This window comes from Panthera tigris, chromosome A1 (genome assembly GCF_018350195.1).
Source record: "Panthera tigris isolate Pti1 chromosome A1, P.tigris_Pti1_mat1.1, whole genome shotgun sequence".
NCBI classification, from domain to species: domain Eukaryota; kingdom Metazoa; phylum Chordata; class Mammalia; order Carnivora; family Felidae; genus Panthera; species Panthera tigris.
Window position 1 is genome coordinate 96,643,878 of NC_056660.1, and position 19,999 is coordinate 96,663,876.

At 41.0% G+C, this 19,999-nt stretch overlaps 1 protein-coding gene across 1 annotated transcript in view; it reads right to left on the reverse strand.

Annotated features, from left to right (window-relative positions):
• Positions 1-9,815: 9,815 nt before the first annotated feature.
• Positions 9,816-19,999, reverse strand: part of DTWD2 (DTW domain containing 2) — a 372,028-nt gene continuing 361,844 nt past the window's right edge. The window contains exon 22 of the mRNA XM_042982627.1: positions 9,816-12,233. The gene's annotated coding sequence lies outside the window, so the exon portion shown is untranslated. The remainder of the gene's footprint in view (positions 12,234-19,999) is intronic.

Sequence of the window (19,999 nt, forward strand, 5' to 3'; positions counted from 1 at the left end):
AAATAAATAAATATTTAAAAAAGGAAAAGAAAAGAAACTCCCATCCCAGTGATGGGGCCACACTTTCTCTCCTTCCTCCCCCTAGTCTGGTAGCATGGGGCCCAAAAGAATTTGAATGGATCCCAAATGACAATAAATGCAAGTGACAAAAACACAGCCCATGTTTGCATCTTTCTGAACGTTTCATATGAGTTTTCCCCCCAGTGAAAATAGTGGAAACCATAGTTGAGCAAAGGCTGTAAAATCAGGCTCTGTGTATTTAGCAACAAGGACCATCTGGATGGAGAGATAAGATACTAGACTTGCTCTTGTGGGCATTATTTATGGGCAAGGAGGTTTTTTTGTTTGTTTGTTTTTTTAGTGATTTATTAGTTTTATGGTCACAGCAGCTTTGGGTGATAGCGAGAAACGTCCCATTTTCTTGCTGAGCTCTATAGGCACAATTCATGTGCTTTGGACCTAAAATGAGAAGAATAAAAGCTCAAGGCTATGGTTAAACATCATATGATTAAAAGACCCTTTTTCTTCTCTTTTTAATGACCACATTCCAACTCATTTCAGCACTGTTCAGTTGGAGTATTATAAGGATAAATCCAATTAAATACACAAGAGTTACCAGTATGAACCTTAGTCTAGCACCATTGACCTTGTAGTTGTCTCAGTTCTGTTGTCATAACTGCCAAGAGAACAAATTATGAATATAGGCCGCTACCACTGTAAGTAAAATGCACTGCAAAAACAGTTAATTCTGAGATAAATTGCCTAAGGAATCCACCAGATCCCCCATCGTCTTTCCATTGTGTTTACTAATCAAGATTCTAACAAGCACTAAATCAAAATTTCTAGTTTCCAGAGACCTCTCAGAACTTTAAACAGTGCCTTCAAATGCATTTCACTATGCACATTAAAACCTAAAGGAGAATCAATCACTTCAAAAATTATTACCCTGTGATCTATGGTGCTGAGATAATCCAACAAATTTCGGTATTGCATAAAGATACATTTATACCAAAAAGGGGATTTTCAGAGGACATTTCTACTGGTGAAACTAATTTTTAAGTGACAATTATTACTTATTCTGGAGATGCTTAACCACTAATGGTGGGATAATCTCATGATACAACTGCACATTTTTAGAAAGTTAAGCCAAAATTAATCAATCTATCTAATTTCTACTAAGGGGAGAAGAAATGTCCTCTGAAGACCACATTTCCTTATGAGGCTATAAGTTTAAGACAGCAGTATAATTGGAAAGAAATTTATTAAAGGGCTGGAAATTATCCTCAAATTAAAACATTTACAGCCTAAAGCTGTAATTAGGGCAAAGGTAAAGGCAAGAGATTCTCAAAGCAATCTTGGCTGCTTCTGACTGCTCCTTGGATGCCTTCTTTGCTAATTCATTATCTTGATTCCATTGTTAATTATGGGGGCTCCCCAAGGTTTGACAATGATTCTTTCACTTCTTTTTCTTTCCCTCTATTTTATTCATTACCTTCCATGACTTTAACAATTTACATAGAGATTGAGCTAACATTGACTGATGCCCCCTAAATGCTAAGCACTGTCAGGCACTTAAAGAGTTAACTGTTGATTTTATGCAAAGAGCCTAATTCCTCTGATTATTTCTTTCCACTAAACATTCCACCCGACTGTGTTAGCTCTCTCAACAAGCAATGCTGAATGTGGGGCAGGAGGAAGACACCTGGGGGTCGTCAGGCAGGGTTTGCGTCCCAGCCCTGTCGTTAATTAGCTATGTGATCCTGAGCAAGTCGCTTGATCTCTCCCAGTCTCAGTAAAATAAAGATGTTAAACTAGACCAAAAGTTGCAACCTGGTAGTTATTTGGACAAATTCAGGCTTTAGACATATTTGCTTGGCCTGCATAATGATTTTTAAATGTGGAATGTTTGGTAAAATTCTGGATTTCTGGCTTCTCTTGAAAAGGTGGAAGATCTCAGCCTGATTCCTGTGATGGCAATAATTGGCTGCAGACAAGAAGTAGCTGCCCCTCCAGATTTTTCCCTACAATTCCCAGTATCCCCTACTGTGCTACAAGTATTCCCCTTCACCTATTACAAGACTTTACATGACTTGCTTCTTAACCAGAGGGCTGAGGTGAGAACAAAAATGCACTGGTTTGACTTCCATAACTGGAGTTCATTATTTCAGGTCTTCTCCCACCTCATCCAGACCCATAAGCATAACATTTGAAATCTACCTCAAACTCTTCAGTGTTAAATAAACTCATATCTTTTACTGTGGGCTATCCATCTCTTTATAACTTCTGTTTGACCATTTTTGTCATAGCTGAGTCCCAAAGACTTTAGAAACTTGTTTTTAACTCCTTCCATAATTCACTCATAATCACACGCTATTGACACCTTCTCAGAAATTGCAGGTCATTATATCCAAGGCCAATATTCTGAATAAGACTCTCCCTAACCAATTACACTGAAAATAAGAACACCAAATGAATAAAGAAGATGTGGTATATATATATATATATCCAATGGAGTATTACTCAGCAATCAAAAAGAAGGAAATCTTGCCATTTGCAACTATGTGGATGGAACCGGAGGGTATGATGCTAAGTGAAATTAGTCAGTCAGAGAAAGACAAAAATCATTATCACTTCACTCATATGAGGACTTTAAGAGACAAAACAGATGAACATAAGGGAAGGGAAACAAAAATAATATAAAAACAGGGAGGGGGACAAAACAGAAGAGACATAAATATGGAGAACAAACTGAGAGTTACTGGAGGGGTTGTGGGAGGGGGGATGGGCTAAATGGGTAAGGGGCACTAAGGAATCTACTCCTGAAATCATTGTTGCACTATATGCTAATTTGGATGTAAATTTAAAAAAATTAAAAATAAAACAAGTTAAAATAAAAAAAACATAGCATAGGAACATAATAAAAATAAAGTGAAACAAATTTTAAAGAAAAGAAAGGCAAGAACTGGAAATGATGGATGGTAAAATGTGAAAGAAATTTTCTTTCTAAAAATTCTTTAAAAGTCAAATGATTGTTTAAAGAAAAAAATAAAAATGTATTATGGGGAAAAAAATAAACATTAAAAAAAAAGAACACCAATATTCCTTACAAGTCTATAAAACTTCTAACAACTGAGCACATCTTCTAAAGAAGCAATCATGGATTTCAAGAATCTTTGAAGCAGAAACTACAAGTTGCTAAGAGTCATTTTTTTCATCCTCCCTTAGAAAACCCAAATTTTATTTGGGGTGTCACTCCCTGTGGCCACCTAAAAGACTACATTTTCCAAACACTCTTGCAGCCAGATGGATGTGATCATGTGACTAAGCTCTGGCCAATGTGATAAGCAGAGTCTCACATGGGAATTCTGGGTAATCACTATAAAGGAAACCAAATCAACTGGGGAAAAGCTTCTTTTCCCCTTTGTCCTTCTTCCACCTGCCTGACTACAAAACAAATTGGATGACTGGAACTTCAATACTCATTTTGGACCAAGAGGTAATACCTTTTAGATTGGAAGCCATGCCATTAGATGATAAGAGAAAAAGGAGAGGAGACTGGGTCCCTGATGATCAGAAAGCACTGAAACCACTGTTCAGTGTGTAATATCAACATATGGACTAACTGGTGTTTACTAAATTGCTAAAAAAAATTGCTACTAGTTTTTCCTATTAGCAGCCAAATCTAACTCTAACTGACAAAGGTAGACTCTCTTGTCAAGCTGGCCTACCTTCCTAGTAATCCTTATATTTTCTTTACTTAAACCATGATGACACTTTTTCATAACTGCTTATAATCTACCTCATTTTTGAAGAGTTTCCAAACTAAGAGCATCAAGCCCTTGTCAGCCCTCCTACCCCAGGAACCTCTCTGCCCCGCATATTGTAGGCCTATTTCCTGGCTACTTTCTTAGCACCAAGGCTAAAATGTTTGACCTAATGGATCAGAGTCACAAAGGAGGAAGAGGATCTTAGGGGAAGGGAAAGAGAAGGAGAACTGGAAGGGAACAAGGCAAAAAAGGGCCAAGGAATGGAGAGGACTTCGGTTGCTTCTCAATTTACTGTGGAAGTTATGTTTTGTTTTATTTTGTTTTGACCCAAGATACCTCTCTATCCCCTCAGCACAGAATGAGCCATCAAAAAGAAGAGCTCGGGAGAAATTTCCAAAGAAAAAATTATAATTGAAAGAGGTACTATATCCCCTAGGAGTAGAACAGGAACTTTTCCCAAAGGGCGTTTTTAGTATTCCTAAAAAGCATAAGGTTGACCCTGAGTTTGGAACACATGCTGGGCTTCAGTACAATGCCCAGAACCAACCTCCACTCTCACATACTCCATGGGATGTGTAGAGGAGAAGATCCCTAGGCCTGTCTCTGCCCAGTGAATGACTGAAGTCTTAAGAGTTTACTGATCTCAGTATACACTTGTTTCAACCCCACTCCTCAGGTCATTTTCAGTTTCCCAGAAAACCATGAGATGCATGGTAGTGAGAACCATGAGGTTGCCTTGCCTCTAACTATGTCTTTGCCTTTCCTGTCCTTCTGATCCCATTATGTAGTAAAATCTATTACAGAATCTCTTCCCTTCCCTTTATGCGCACTTGCCAGTCAGATAAAGTCACCTGCCAGCCAGGTAAAAATGTCACAAAGGTCACTACCAAAGAAAGTAAAATAATATAACCATGTCCACAACAGAAAAAGAAAAACTAAAGCACCACTGACCTTAATATATTTATATAGCCACAGGTCAGTTTTGTGAAATTCCTTGAAGCCTCCTCCCCCCTTCCAGTGATTAAAGAGATGGTTTATTTGAGTCATTAAGTTTTCCTGACATCCTCAAGTGGGAAAACACAGTTGCTATATCTTGAAATTTCATCCAGTCTAAAAAAGAGCATCAGGATTGAATATCAAGTATCGGCATGTCCCAACAGGAGGGTAAACCCAGCCCAGAAAGTATGAAGGTGGATGGAGACGGTCACAGATGTAGGCCACAGACGACATCAAGAAGGCTGTCAGCAAGTAGCCAATCCCAACCATTAGACTGAAACTGTCAGTCACTTTTAAAAAATTTTTAAAAAGGGGCACCTGGGTGGCTCAGTCGGTTGAGCGTCCAGCTCCGGCTCGGGTCATGATCTTGCAGTCTGTGAGTTCGAGCCCCGCGTCGGGCTCTGTGCTGACAGCTCGGAGCCTGGAGCCTGCTTTGGATTCTGTGTCTCCCTCTCTCTCTGCCCCTCCCCCACTCGTGCTCTGTCTCTCTCTGTCAAAAATAAACATTAAAAAAATTTTTTAATTAAAAAAAAAAAAGGCTACAGAAAATCCAACACAAACTTGTTGAAGCAAAGTAAAAAATAAACTAACTCAGAATTGGCTTAAGACAGCTGTTTAAAAGGACTCAAAAGATGTCACCAGAGACCATGTGGTTCCACCTGTCATCTCGACTTAGCTCTGCTCTCCTCTTCATATTAGCTTCCTTTTTTAACACAGTCACCTCCCAGTGGCCCATAAAGTGGTTGCTGGAGTTTTAGACCTTAGGCCTACCTTACAGCTTCTTAGATCTTAGCCTAAGACTTCAGCATGTGCTTTCTGGCCGAGTCTATAAAAGTGCTCTTTTTCTCGCTCTGATAGACCCTGCTTGAGTAACATGTTTGGCCTTTAACCAATGCAAAGAGCTAGCGAAGCATGGGTCACTTAAAACTGGGTCATGTATTCTTTTCTGTCTTTTTTTTTTTTAATGTTTATTTATTTTTGACAGAGAGACAGAGCATCAGCAGGGGAGGGGCAGAGAGAGAGAGACACAGAATCCAAAGCAGGCTCCAAACAGGCTCCAAGCTGTCAGCACAGAGCCCGACGCGGGGCTCAACTCACAGACCGTGAGATCATGACCCAAGCTGGAGTTGGACGCTCAACCAACTGAGCCACCCAGGTGCCCCAGGGGTTCAAGTATTCTATACCTGCAAGTGGGGAATGTGTGGATCCTGGAGAAATCTGGGGTGAGATTACCAAAGAAAGTAAAATCATTAGGGGAGAGCCATGAGTAAACAGGTGCACACAAGCATTTTGGATCCTCGTTACCAAAAAAAAGGGGGCACATGTGGACAGGAAACAAAGACAGGAGCACCCAGGAAAGCAGGAGAGAAAAATGATTTCATCAAAATTGGTAACAAGGTTGAATCCTAGTTATTACAAAAGAGGCAGAGATCAGTAGCAGAGTAATAGCAACAAGAGACTTGGATCAAATTCTGTAAATGCCACATGCTGGGGTCAAATCTGTCTTAGTGTCTGGTAATGATATGGTCACGTCATCCTATCTGTGACAAGAGAAACACCTCAGAGAGGCAGGGCCTGACATTCTTCTGCTGAAGAATGGAGTGGGCTTGAGCTGGGTTCAGAGAAAGAAACTTTAGCTTCGCACAGTGTCGTTAAATCCTTGGTCTTTTCATTTCCTTGGCAATGTTGAGGATGGGAAGAAAGTGCCCAGCTGCTAAGTTTCCACGACCTGTGGAACAGTCCCCCCAAAAAATCAGTGGCTACATCTAAAGTCTTGAAATTGTGAAAACTATGCAAACTGCCCAAACCACAAACTAGTGACTAAACAAATTAGGCCAAGTGGGTAGGAGACTGACTGAAGGTCTCCATTTGGATTCTGAACTGGTTTCTTACCTTAACTCCTATCAAAAGATGCAATTCAAAAGCGGAAGAGAGAGGGGCCCTCATGGAAAGGCCTTGTGTGTCAGCCGGAGGCTGCCTAATAGATGATGACAGCCTGATGCCTCTCCTGGAGAGCATCATGACAGGTCTGGGTACTTGAAATCATTAGCTGCCAGAGGCGAGCTTCCAAGCAGCGATTGCCAGGCATAGACAAAACAGAGACTCATGTGAGCAGGCAGCATGCTAAGCCCCCCAAACAGCAACCGAATAGGCAGGGAAGGGGGGAGGTGTGGTGTCCAGATCCTGACTTCACACAAAGCTCATGTTTAGCATAAGCAACTGTATGGTTACTACCAGTAGAGCTCTAATAAGAACTGTCAGGGGCTCCTGAGTGCCTCACGTGGTTGAGCATCCAACTCTTGGTTTCGGCTCAGGTCATGATCTCATGGTTTGTGAGATTGAGCCCTGCATCAGGCTCTGTGCTGACAGCGCAGAACCTGCGTGGGAGTCTTTCCCTCTCTCTCTCTGCCCCTCCTCCACTCATCACTCTCTCTCAAAATAAAAAAATGTTAAAAAAAAACTGTCAGAGGTCTTGTTTTCCAGGGCCGTTCTTAACTGTACCTCTGTCCTTGCTGGACCAAATTCTCCAATGTTCCCTGTGTCAAGGCTGGTGTTTGTTCTTATGGGTAACTGATGACTGTGCTTCTTCCCACAGCTCTACATGGAAGGTCTGAATTCCATTCTAACAAACTTATTTGTAATTTAATATCCTCATTCTAACTAGATTTAGTTTTATATCCCTAGATGGGTTTGAAAAAACAACAGCATTTTTTTTCTAAATCTGAGTATATGCTATAACAAATGCACCAGCATTCGTTATCCAAATATTAATTTCCTGCCAAGCTTGAAGTCGGATTCTGTTTCCATAATTTCTTTACAAACTCAAATTATTTAGTACATACATTGATTAAAACATTAAGGTACGTAGTGACATTTAATTTGAATGTGTTTATTGTGTTTATGCCACTAAATATTCATTCAAGACACAAAGAGAAAATGAGATGATTTTTGCACCTGCAAAACAATTGGAGAAGTGCCAGTGACTTTCTTTGCTCTTTACCTGAGGATCTATGACCATCATCTGCATTTTCTTCCCTATTGTGTGTGAATTCTGGAATTGGTCCCTTCTGAGGCTGGGTAACTGTCATGAGCCACTCAAGTCAGTAGCGAGACCTCAGCATTGAATCGTGCTTGCTGTCAGCCTCAGCACAATGCCAGTCAGGCTCCTGAGAACCATAAACAGGCTTGGTCCCTGGTAGGTCCCCACAGAATGAATCTCAGGTTGGCAGTGTGCCCTAGTCCTCTACTCTGCTCAAGTACAAGTATTGCCCCCTCGCCCTCTCCAGTCCCCGAGGACTCGGTTTTCCTACCTGCAACCAGAGTTCCTCGCTGTTCTCCAAAGGCTTCCTCCTGGACATTTCATTGCTTTGTACCACCTGCCTGTCAATATATTCTTTTAGACTGGTTGGAGGCTTCTGCCTTGGTAAGACACCACCTGTCGCCACTTGCCATTTTTAACACGTAATGCACATTCTGATGCACCCACCTGACTAGACCCTTCCAGCTTCCCTGAAGCTTGGCCAGGGCCTGCCCTAACCATGACCATGAAGGCTTCCCGTCCCGGCCACTTCACTACATACAGTTCTGGCTTGAACTTGGCAGATACTCAGTGGAGGTATTTATTTGTTTTGGTTTTGTACCCTCAAATAATTGAAAATGGGAAAATGGGAATCTCGCTGTAAGCCTGGATCTGTGCAGTACAGCTAAATACCTGGCACCAAGTATTATTTTTGTCTTTAGACCATAAAAGAACACATCAGTTTATTTCTTGTCCAAACACTAATTTCCCCACCATCCAGATGAGAATTCTCCAGCTTTGTCACTGAAAGAGCCCTTTTTCAGAGGAGAATATATACATCATGGGTCAGACTTGCTTCCCCATGAGCTGTCTTGAATTCCAGTGTTCTATCTTAAAAATAAATACAAATTTAGCTTTTATCTCACCATAGATAGATAGATAGATAGGTATGGTTATAGATAGACATATATAGATAGATATAATTTTATCTATATATACGTGGATAAAATACATTGATATTGCATTTAAAAATATTTAATTATATCCCATCAAGTAGAAACAGTAGCCACTGTAAGAATATGGACTTAGACTGTTCTGTGGGTTCATACACTTTCAATACACAGGTACATCCATGTTCCCCAGCACATACTCAGACCCTAGTCTGATAATGCATGTAGATGTAAACTGAGGTTAATATATTTTCAGAAGAAAATCGTATGATCTATGGGATTCAATATAAATATGTTTCACAATGCCTGCCATCTTTAGGCTTCTTAAAAGTCTACCTTACTTTTTCTTTCTCCATGTCCCCTATAAAATCGGACATCTGTGTTTCCCTCAGAATGTTGTGAAGCTGAAAAGCTCCTATTTTTCCTTTTAAAAGGAAAATGGTAATTCCCAGCTACCTCAAATAAGACAAAATACATGATACAATTTTTAGTCCTAACCTTACTGAAAACACATTAAATTCACATATTAACTCTGGATCTACATTCATATCTGTAATTAGTAATATAAATACAAACTTTTTTCTCTCCCTTTTACTATTTCATCTCTGGCCTCTATATCTTTCAGAGGGAAAAAAAAAACTAAGCATAACATATTTGTCATAAAGGTCAATTTTACTTACTTAGATTAAGATACCTTTTGGTGCCTAGCAATAAGGAAAACTGTATGGAGAGAGAGAGCGAGAAACAAACAGACTGTTAACTATAGAGAAGAAACTGATGATAACCGGGGGGTGGAGGATAGGGGGTGGGTAGGGAGATGGGTGAAACAGGTGATGGGGATTAAGTGTATACTTAGATGATGAGCACTGAGTAGTGTATAGAATTGTTGAATCATATATTGTACACCTGAAACTACCATACCACTACATATTAACTATGCTGGAATTGAAACATAAAGAAAATGAAATACAGTAAAATGATCTTCAAGTAGATAATACAGTCCAAAAAAAAATGTTACTTTTATGAGAATTTGATGGACCTTTACACAGAAGACTTAAAACAAATGCCAGTGGTCCTGGGAGCTCAGTCCTTTAAAAAAAGAAAAGGCAGGTTTATTACACAGTAAAGTTTCACAGAACAGTAGCGTTTATTACAATGTGGGAAGAAAGGATAGCGATCAGAATGGCGGATTTCACAATTCAGAAGATCATAGTCCTGGAGGAGCCTTCAGGTCCTTTTTGGCTTCGCCGTGCCCTCGGGTATTGGACACAACCCCCTTTGCAAGAAAGAGAAGAGAGGAATAAAGGCTTCTTTGAAAAGCAGTGATAACAGGATCCCTGGAGGATTTCTGAGCTCTTGAAACAATGTTCATGGCAACACCATGACTCTGCTTCCTGCTTTGGCGAAGGTTGCTGGGATATGAATTATGGGCGAAGCGGTGGAGCTATGTGCAAGTTCCTGTTAAAATTTGATTTCCCAAACTCAGGAATGCAGTCGATCATTGGTTATATCAAAATAGTGCTTTAAAAGGTGCCCTACAAAGGAGCTCAGTACATGCAATACGCATCAATCAGCTTTGCTTTTACAAGTGGTCACACAGGGGGAAATACAGGGAAGATTCCATCATCCTCGGGTTAAAGACCCAGAAATGTCTGCAGAATTTGGTATCTCACCAATGGTCATAATATCAGACGATGTCACCAGAAATGATGTATGGAAATTGCTTCTCAGATCACTATTCAATCATCCATATTACTCCACTACGCATTTATCTTTAAATGGTAATAAATCTAGTTAATGCCTTCTTTACTCTTATAACATTCCTCTCCCATCCCAAATTATGGCATGTTTTTCTTCCATAAAAGTGCATTCTCTAAAAAACAAACATACAAACCTGAAAAACAGACAGCAGGGGGGAAATGTATCAAATAGGCATCTTAAATAGATATTGACTATCTGCATCTGTCTTTGAGAGTACTTTCGATGTGTGGTTTTGTGTTCTCTGATTCTCTCAATTCTCAGTTTCCAGCAATGGTAATATCAACTCAACAACACGTTTTGGGGGACAAATACTAAATAGTAACCCCTTTATTCTTCAGCATAAAATCAGTTTGAGCATATGTGCTCTTCCAATTCTAAAGCCGAAAGTTTCTCCAGCACCACTTTTGACATCAACACGTTTTTACAGCATCAAGATAACACACTGTTCACAAGCCATTCTTTCAAATCTTTTCTTACTTAGCAACTTCAGGACTGATGGTATAATTTCCAGGGCTTAATCTGGACTTCCCACAGTTTGGAAGATTATATTAAATTTGTTGGCCGATTGCAATTCTTTATTGAATTAGTTACTAAAAGTTACATACCTTCTCTTGCAAATGACCTGGAAGCTGGCAATGGTGGCAAATATACAATGAGAGTCCTTCATGACATGTGAATTGTTCCTACAAGCCTGTCCAAGCTTGGGAGGAGCAAAGTATCCAAAGTATCTTTTGGATACTACTCTATCCAAAAGAGTAGTAGTTTCCACGACATAATCATACTACCTGGGATTTGACAATTATCTGCATTCACATTCTCATTCAGTGCTGCAACACACTATGATATGTATTTTCAAAGGCATTTACATGACATATGGTACTACCAGTATCAGTAATGTGGCTGAATGACCCTGAGATGAACTGATACCATCTGTATATGGGTAAATTCTTCCATGCACATGAAACATGTCCCAAGGTTTGGTCCTCTTATTGTTGGTCACCTCGTTTCTTTTGCTAGAAATCAAACAGACCATCTCGATTTCAGAAACTATGCTCCAAAACAGATGTAAAGATAATTTGTTGGGGCTATATGCAAAGTGACAGTGTTTTGTTAATGGACTGTTAGCTACAGATATCTTCTACAGAGGACTGACTAGCCCCCATCTGGCAAAGCTTTCTCTGTTTTTGTTAAGTGCGATAGACAGAATTTCTAATGGAGGGGGCCCCTGGGAAAGAATGCAGGGGGCCCTGGGAGCAGAGAGTGGATCCTGGCTACCAGCCAGTAAGGAAACAGGAATGTCAGTCCTACAATGGCCAATAATGGATTCTGCTGACAAATGGAAGTGGATTCTTCACCCGTGCCTCTAGATAAGAGCCCAGACTGGCCAACACCTTGCTTTTGGCCTTGTGAGACCCTGAGCGGAGGACCCAGTTGACCCCACAAATATTTTGATCCACAGACTGTAGGTGTTGTTTTAAGCCAGCATATTTGTGGTGACTGTGATGGCGGCAATAGGAAACCAGCACGGGCAGACCACCTGTGCTGCAGCGGGAGAGGAGGGAACATCCTGTCCAGTCAGTCAGTCTGAAGACGCAGAGCAGCCCAGGTGACTGAAGGTGTCCAACTCGTAGAGGTAGAGATAGCAATGTGACCACAGCCATCTGTATATACCATGAAGAATTTGTAGGGTTTTATAGGGTTTCTCTTTTTTTAAGAAAGAAGTACATCCTTGTTCTGCACCTGAATTTTTAAGGGGATACCATTATTTAAAAAGAATTATTCTGGGTTCAGAGCCGACAAAGTCAAAAATCCTTAAGATCCATACCAAAATGGTTTGGTAGAAGGCCATATTTTTGGCGAACTCGGCATATGTAAAATTCAACATATCATATGTCATGGCAGGTATTTTCCCATTTTCTCAATGATTTATATCAATTTAGTTTACTAGTATCTCCTTCTTCCACCCAGTGTCACCCCAACAACAATTATTCCCTTTTCCAGAAGGGCAGACATTTGTCCTTATTCATCCAGCATAAATTAAGTGGCCCCTATTAGGTGCCAAGACATTTTATTAGGAACTGGAGATGATCAAAGCTGAACAAGATTAAATCCCTTCTTATAAGGAGATTAAGAAATGCAGTGTGGAGGACCCCAAACCAGAAAACACTCATTTACTGAGCTGTCACAAATCTTGAGGAAAAACCTAGAAACTGGAAACTGTAAGATAAACAGTTTGCAGAGGTCCAAGATGTCACAGCACACAGGGAGAGCAGAAAACTCCATACCATGAAAGATACTGTGTATTTATTTAATTTTTTAGCTCATCTTTAAAGCAGAACTCTGGCTATAGAAATGGTAGAGAGCTGTGATGAACACGTTTAATAAGTGAAAAACACAGGTGAGAAAAATACCAAGCGTTACAATTTCATCTGCACAAATCTTAGACCAGTCAAGAGGAAAAATCAATCAGCAGGCATTTGATCTGTGTTTTCTTGATACCATTAGTTCTGTCACTAATCCAGCATCCTGTGAATTGGGGTTTGTTTTTCTTACTTGTGTTATTAATTTATTAGTGTAAATTTACACCTGTCAACATAGATTTACAGCAGTGGAACTACCTCCCACAAATATTATAGTCTTCAAGGACACACAGTTAAGAACACTTAAATTGCTTTACCTCTTGCTAATATAGTTGAGCTCCACTTAGATGAAAAGATAAACGGCCAGAATTTTTCTGCTAGGAAAATTATTCGGTAATAATTCTGATTTTTTTTTTTTATTTTCCTCCTGGCTTTTCTTAAAAGTTCTAAAGTTATTTTCATCTATGAATCACTGCTTCATCTATGAATCACTGGCTCATCTATGAACCAATGCCAACCTAATGATGATACTAATTCTGTCCACATGGGGACACCACAGAAAAGAGAGCTCAATTTCACCCCTTATTTTGCAGCAGGACTTCCGTACTTTACAGTCACCTTCACTTACATTCTTTTCATTATTATTATAGCAGATAAAGCTCTTAGCATTGCAGGCTTATAAAAAATGGAATTCACGTGCTTGGGACTGTGTGGTAAAGGGCAACTGATTAGGAGGGGAACCTCCTGCTCACAAAAAGCATTCAAGGTTGCGTTAAAAAAAATTGTTTTTTTTAAGTGGGGGGGTGGTGCCTGGATGGCTCAGTCAGTTAAGCATCCGACTTCTGCTCAGGTCATGATCTCATGGATTGTGGGTTCAAGTCCCGTCCGTGTAGGGTTCTGGGCTGACAGCTCAGAGCCTGGAGCCTGCTTCAGATTCTGTGTCTCCTTTTCTCTCTGCCCCTTCCCAGCTCATGTTCTGTCTCTCTCTGTCTCTCAAAAATAAGTAAATGTTAAAAAAAAAATTTTTTTTTAAAGAAAAAAAGAAAGAAGAAGAAGCATTCAAGGTTGCCCACAGCAGAAAACCAGACTTCATGTGTCTGTAGACTACCTTCCCTTCAATCGCTGCTCACCTAGGAGGACACAAACCCAGGACCTCATCATCTCTTGCCTAGATAATTCCAACAGTCTCCTAACTGCCCTCCTGTCTACTCTTCAAATACCTGCCAAGTAATTCCCCTATCACAAACAGCCTTAAACAGGATGTTTTGTTTTGGATTGCATTGTGCCCTTGCTTAAAATCTTTCCATGGCATGAGAAATAATAAATGAAATCCAAACTCAGTAAGTATTCAAGAAACTCATGTCCTGGTCTCTGCCCACCTCACCCTCTAGCCTCTTCTCTGGGTCTCCCTCTTGCCCTTTTCTTTTTCAGTTTTTTGTTTTGTCTTGTTTTTTGTTTTTGTTTTTCTTTTGAGACAGCGAGTGGGGAGGGGGCACAGAGAGAGGGAGAGAGACAATCCCAAGCAGGCTCTGTACTGTCAGTGTGGAACTGGATGCAGGGCCCAGTCTCAGGAACCTTGAAATCATGGCCTGAATCGAAATCAAGAGTCAGATACTTACCCACTTAACCAACTGAGCCACCCAGGCATCCCTCTCTCTTGCTCTTTTTATTCGAGATCTAACCCACCCTGAGAGCTATTTACCATTATGTGCCACACCCGGCTGCATTTCCTAGCTTGGGGACTTCTTTGTGCCTGGGATGTTTTCCCTTTTGAGCCTCCCCCTGGTCCAACTATTCCAGGTGCCTGACAAACACCTGGTCATCTGAAGAGATTGAAGTTTCATCTCTCTACAAAACCTTTTCCACTCCCCGCACCCTTACCCCAACCTCGACAGGCACAAAAGACCATCCCCTTCCTTTGCATCACCTGAGTATCCCCTGTAGAGTCCCATCAGCCTCCCTGTAATGGGTTAGGAAACATCTTGCTTCTCAAGTCTGTAACTCTGTGTCACACTCCCATAAGGCAGAGGCCAGGCCCTCTTTGTGTCTCCTGGAACTGCCTTTGAGGACATTGCAACATCACTGGGACTAGAAAACCTACACGTGCAACAGCTGCAAATACCAAGCAACGGTGTTTGATGACGTGCTAAGGAACGTATATCTTCCCCGAAGCACCCAGAATGCCCTAAGAAGTCACGTGGCATGTTGGGAAGCGTTCTGCTGTCAGACAGACCTGAATGCACACCCTGACCCTTCACCTCTGACCCTGTGACCATGGATCCGTCAGGTCCTTTCCCTGTGCTGAGCCAGGATAACAGCGCCCACCTCACAGAGTACTTGTGTGAAGATCAGATGAGATATGTGAGAACCCAACACAGCAGGTGCTAAGAAAATATCCATTTTTGCCCCTTTTCTCTGAGAAGTGACAGCGATTATATGTGCTAAATGACTCGAGCACAGCTTCTTAAAGAAGGTGAGATTTGAGCTTGACCTTTAAGCCAGGAAGATTTTGGATGGCTTTTGATAGAAAGCACCATCCATACATGGAAATAGCTCACCACAAAGGTTCTGACCTGTGTCAAGCTCTTCCCAGATATACCCAAGATGCCGAGTCGGTCCCATAGTTCAGCCCCTCATTGCAATGTGAAAGTAATCATACAGGAACATAACCCAGCTTCAAAATCCAAGAATAGTTCAAATTAGAGAGGAGACATAAAATCAGCTTATGTACTTAGGAGAGACCCATTCTTCAGTGAAAGAATGTTCCAAAAAATGATGTTGAGGAGCATGGGGCTATTTACTCCTTTGTACAAAAGTAAGCATTATGCTACCAGACAGCAAGGCTGGCATGACAACATCTACTGACATTTAAACAAACACAGAGTTGGTAATTTTTTCCAGGTGTGGATGGTTTAAATGTTACAGAGAAGTCTAAAGCAATCTCCTCTACTTTTATGGTTAAGTGTTCAAGATGCATCTTTTTTTTTTTTTTCCTTTTTACATCTGAATGTCTTCATGGCTGAAGGGAGGCCAGCATGGCCTAGAAAACAATTTGCAATGATGTGTAAAGTAGTTACATTCTCCAATAAGTCTGGCTGCTCAATTATTCCACCCATATTAATAGCTCTTGTGGCATTTGATGTGTGAGAGTCTCAATCCAATCACCCACTTCAGCTGGAGGAGAGCAAGCGCTACCCAAATGGGATATGGTCCAAGTGTGAAGTTCATTACAAGCTCCAGCCTTTGTCCTGACCGTTTGCAGCAGCAGCTTGCTGTCACTGAGAAGGGGCACTGTCGGCAGGCTGGCCTGCTATCTGTGATGCGACTTCATTTCGCTTCAGATCTGCAGCTAGGTTTGTGCTATCAGAAAAACCAAAGTAATTGATTTCTTTCTACCTCTGTTGAGATAAGTGGAACAATGTGTAATTTGGTTTAGGTAAAAAAAAAAAAAAAAAAAAAAATCCAGATTGTAGGAAGAGGTTTAAAGAAGGAGATAGAGACACAAACGGCAGTTTTCACAGTACCTTGATCATAGTGGGAACTTAATTTAAAGAGAACTACAAAGAATTGAAATAAAAAATCCAAATATAAGAACAGAAGTGAAGGAATGAAATGTTGCAATACTTGTTTTTCATACCATTCCTGTTGGGTTTTCTCAAGTATGGTCAACCTCCATTGACTGAGCTGTGCTCCCTGTCTCTAAAATCTAATCTGCACACAGTATCCACAGTGATTCTTTTTAAAAAACCTTTTTTAAAGTTTGTTTCTTTTTTGAGAGAGAGAGAGAGACAGAGCACGAGTGGGGAAGGGGCAGAGAGAGAGACACAGAATCCGAAGCAGGCTCCAGGCTCTGAGCTGTCAGCACAGAGCCCAAAGCAGGGCTGGAACTCACAAACCAGGAGATCATGACCTGAGGTGAAGTCATAGGTTCAACCAACTGAGCCACCCAGGCGCCCCCACAGCACTTCTTTTTAAATGTTAAGTCAGATCCTATCATTTCTTTGTTCATAGCTCTAAAGGCTTCCCACCTAACTCAGCATAAAATCTAAATGCTTCACCAAGGCCCTCAAGCCTCTCCTGAGTTTTCCAGCTTCACCCCACCACCCTCCTGAGCTTACTCCAACTCTGAACAGGAAGCCCACTCCTGCCTTGGGCTTCGCACATGCTCTTCCCTTCTCCACCCCACCCCAGCCCCTCGAAGCCTTCCTCTTTGAGCAGGTCTGCTCAAATACCATCAACTCAGGTGTCACCTACCCAAATGTCACCTTCCCTGACCACCACATCTAATGTACAAGCTCCATCACTGTTTACCCCCTCGCCCTGCTTTCTTCTCAGCAGTTGTCATTACCACACATTAAATTCTTTGTCTAGCCGTTCATCAGTTTATCTGTCTTGTACATTAGACTGGTAGCTACAGATGGGGGATGTTGTACCCCAGAGTCTGGAATCTTGGGTGCCACAGTACAGATAATAAATGTTACAGAAGTGAGGGAGAAGAAGAAGGACAAGAAGAATGCTCCCCTATCTTTCTACTAAAATGTTTGTATCTTTGTTCCCCAAGTAACTAGACGCAGGACTGTTTGGTCAGCAACTACTTATCTCTGTTGATCCAACTGCTAGAGATCATAACACCAGGGAATGCATGCACTTTGGAACCAGTGAGACCAGAATTTAAATCCCATCCCCATCACCACATTGCTTTTTGACTTTGGACAAGTTTTTCAACCTCCTGATGGAATTTTACAGTTGATAAAACTTTAAACACTCACGAGTATTGGGCTAGGCACTGGTGATTCCTCCGCAAAATTATTACAATTAAATTAGGTAACTTCCATTAAAACTAACTTGACCCCCCCAAAAGCATAATTGATCAATATTAGCTCTCTGTCCCTTCTACCCTCCACACCATCCTCCCAGTGGTCTTCCATGGTATTCTGCCCAATAAATGCACCCGAGATAAGCAAAAATAAAAGGCTGCTATGAGTCTGTGAAAACCAACAGTGAACAAACAAGATAACTCAGATGAAGGTACATTGAAAATGGTAACACGGCATACAAATAAATTGCAAGAATTACCATTCCTGTCATCAAAACAACTTATCTTAGAGCCAGTTTTCTGCATTGTGAACTTTTAATCAAGCAGACTAGCTTGAAGAAAATCCAAGTAAAGAGGACTCGGGGATAAAGAATAACCCAATTGAAGACAAAACAGGGAAAGAAGAGGATGAGTTTCAAGTAATGGCCATGCATGAGAAAGCACTTGGGAATAGCAGGGTCTGAGTGTCAGGGTCCGACTAGCAAGAGGCTTCAGTAAGTGCTCCGTGAGACTCACAAAGACTAGAGTTTCCATCTTTGCAGGAGAAGGAAGAGAAGCAGGTAACACTACAGGCTCCTTTGTGGCCATCTTTCCTGCTGCTCTGGGGCCACCATCAAGCATGGGGAAGAATGAGCCACATGATACTGTGGAAATCATCTCACCGGTTAGCAGAGGGGAGTAAAATACAAGCAATGGAAGATCTCAGCTCATATTTATCATCAGCCAAATGGACTCTTCTTGAATCACCTCCCTCAAGCACATAGAGCTGCAGGGAAGGGAGCTAATATTTTCCCATATTCCTGCAATAAGCTGGATCTTGTGCTAGACACCATCACATACATTATCGCATTTTTATTTTCACAATAATCCAAGGAAGCTTTATTATCCCCATTTTCCGAAGGAAACAAAATGAGACTTGGGAAGCTACTGGAAATATCAAAGCTGGAAAATAGCATTTTGCTCCAGCTCTGTAAAAACAAGAGCCAACTCATCCCTCTCATTTGTAGAAGAGTGCTTTATAATTTCTGAAGTGTTTTCATGAACAAAACCATGACCTTCACACACACCTTGAGAGGCAAATAATACCATATTATTATTCTCACTAAATAATGAAAGGAGCCGAGGCTCAGAGTAATTGAATGATTTGTCTAAAACTGCAGAGCCAGTAAGTGGCAGAAGTGGGATTTGGATCCACTTTCCTAATTCTAAGACCAGTGCTCTGTCTACTATGATTCTCTACTTTTCAGAAGATTACTAGGTTTGTTTGAGGAAACCCTTTGTATTTTGAATCTGCGCTGGCAAAGAACACAGTTTTCAGCTAAAACTAAGTAAGAGGTCAACCTCCATGAATTACTTTGGGTAACAAAAGCTATTGATACCTCAAAACCTCAGACTCAGCACTATAAATCTTACTTCTTACTTAGGTAAAAGTCCAACCAAGTACCCTTCGCACCTGGTAATTTAAGGATCCGGGCTCCATTCATCCTTACTTGGGCCTCAGAATCCTGTTACCCAGGCAGAAGGGAAAGAAATAGGCCCACACCATGTCAGCTCTATTCCACCAAAGACCTACTCATTGAGCTAGTCATCCAGGCCATTCCTGGATTTGAGTGGGCCAAGTAGTCTAGGAGCAATTCTGTGTTGCATGGAAAGGAGAGCATGAATTGTCAATGAATAACTGGTCAACTCTATCACACCCTACTAAAGCAACCAATGAAGGGTAAGTAACTGTAAGATAATTCCTTAAAGTCAGAGGTCAACTTAGACTGTTCTGCATAGCCACAAGTATTTTTTTTATTATTTTTAATTATTTGCTGCTACTATGTGTTCTTTTGAATAATAACAAATAAATGGGCACTTGTCCCCAAGGACAGTGGATTCTTATCCATCAAGGAGTCTGAGATTACCTAGGATGCATGCTAAAAAAATACATAGATTTCCCACAGCCAAATGCGGAGGTATTTTCACAAGTGATTCTGACGCCACAGGCCCACAGACCATACTCTGTGAAATATCGACTTACAACCACAGTTATTTCATGACTGGTGGCTACACAATGGCTGCTTAATGTTAGATTGGAGAGAGGAGAAATGCATCAGTCTTCTGACAGCCCCCTCACAAAACCTCAGAAGAAGTCAGCTCTGGGAAGGAGCAGGAAAACTATGTGGTTTCAGATTTTCACATCCAAGCAACACCCACTCCCACAAAGGGTTTGTTTTGCCAACCAGGTTCTATTTTCTGGTCTCCTTGACAATGCAAAAGCAACCAGGCCCTTCACAGAGACTTTCTTCCTTTAAATGGCAGGAGTTGCCTCACAAGGGCAAAGGAGA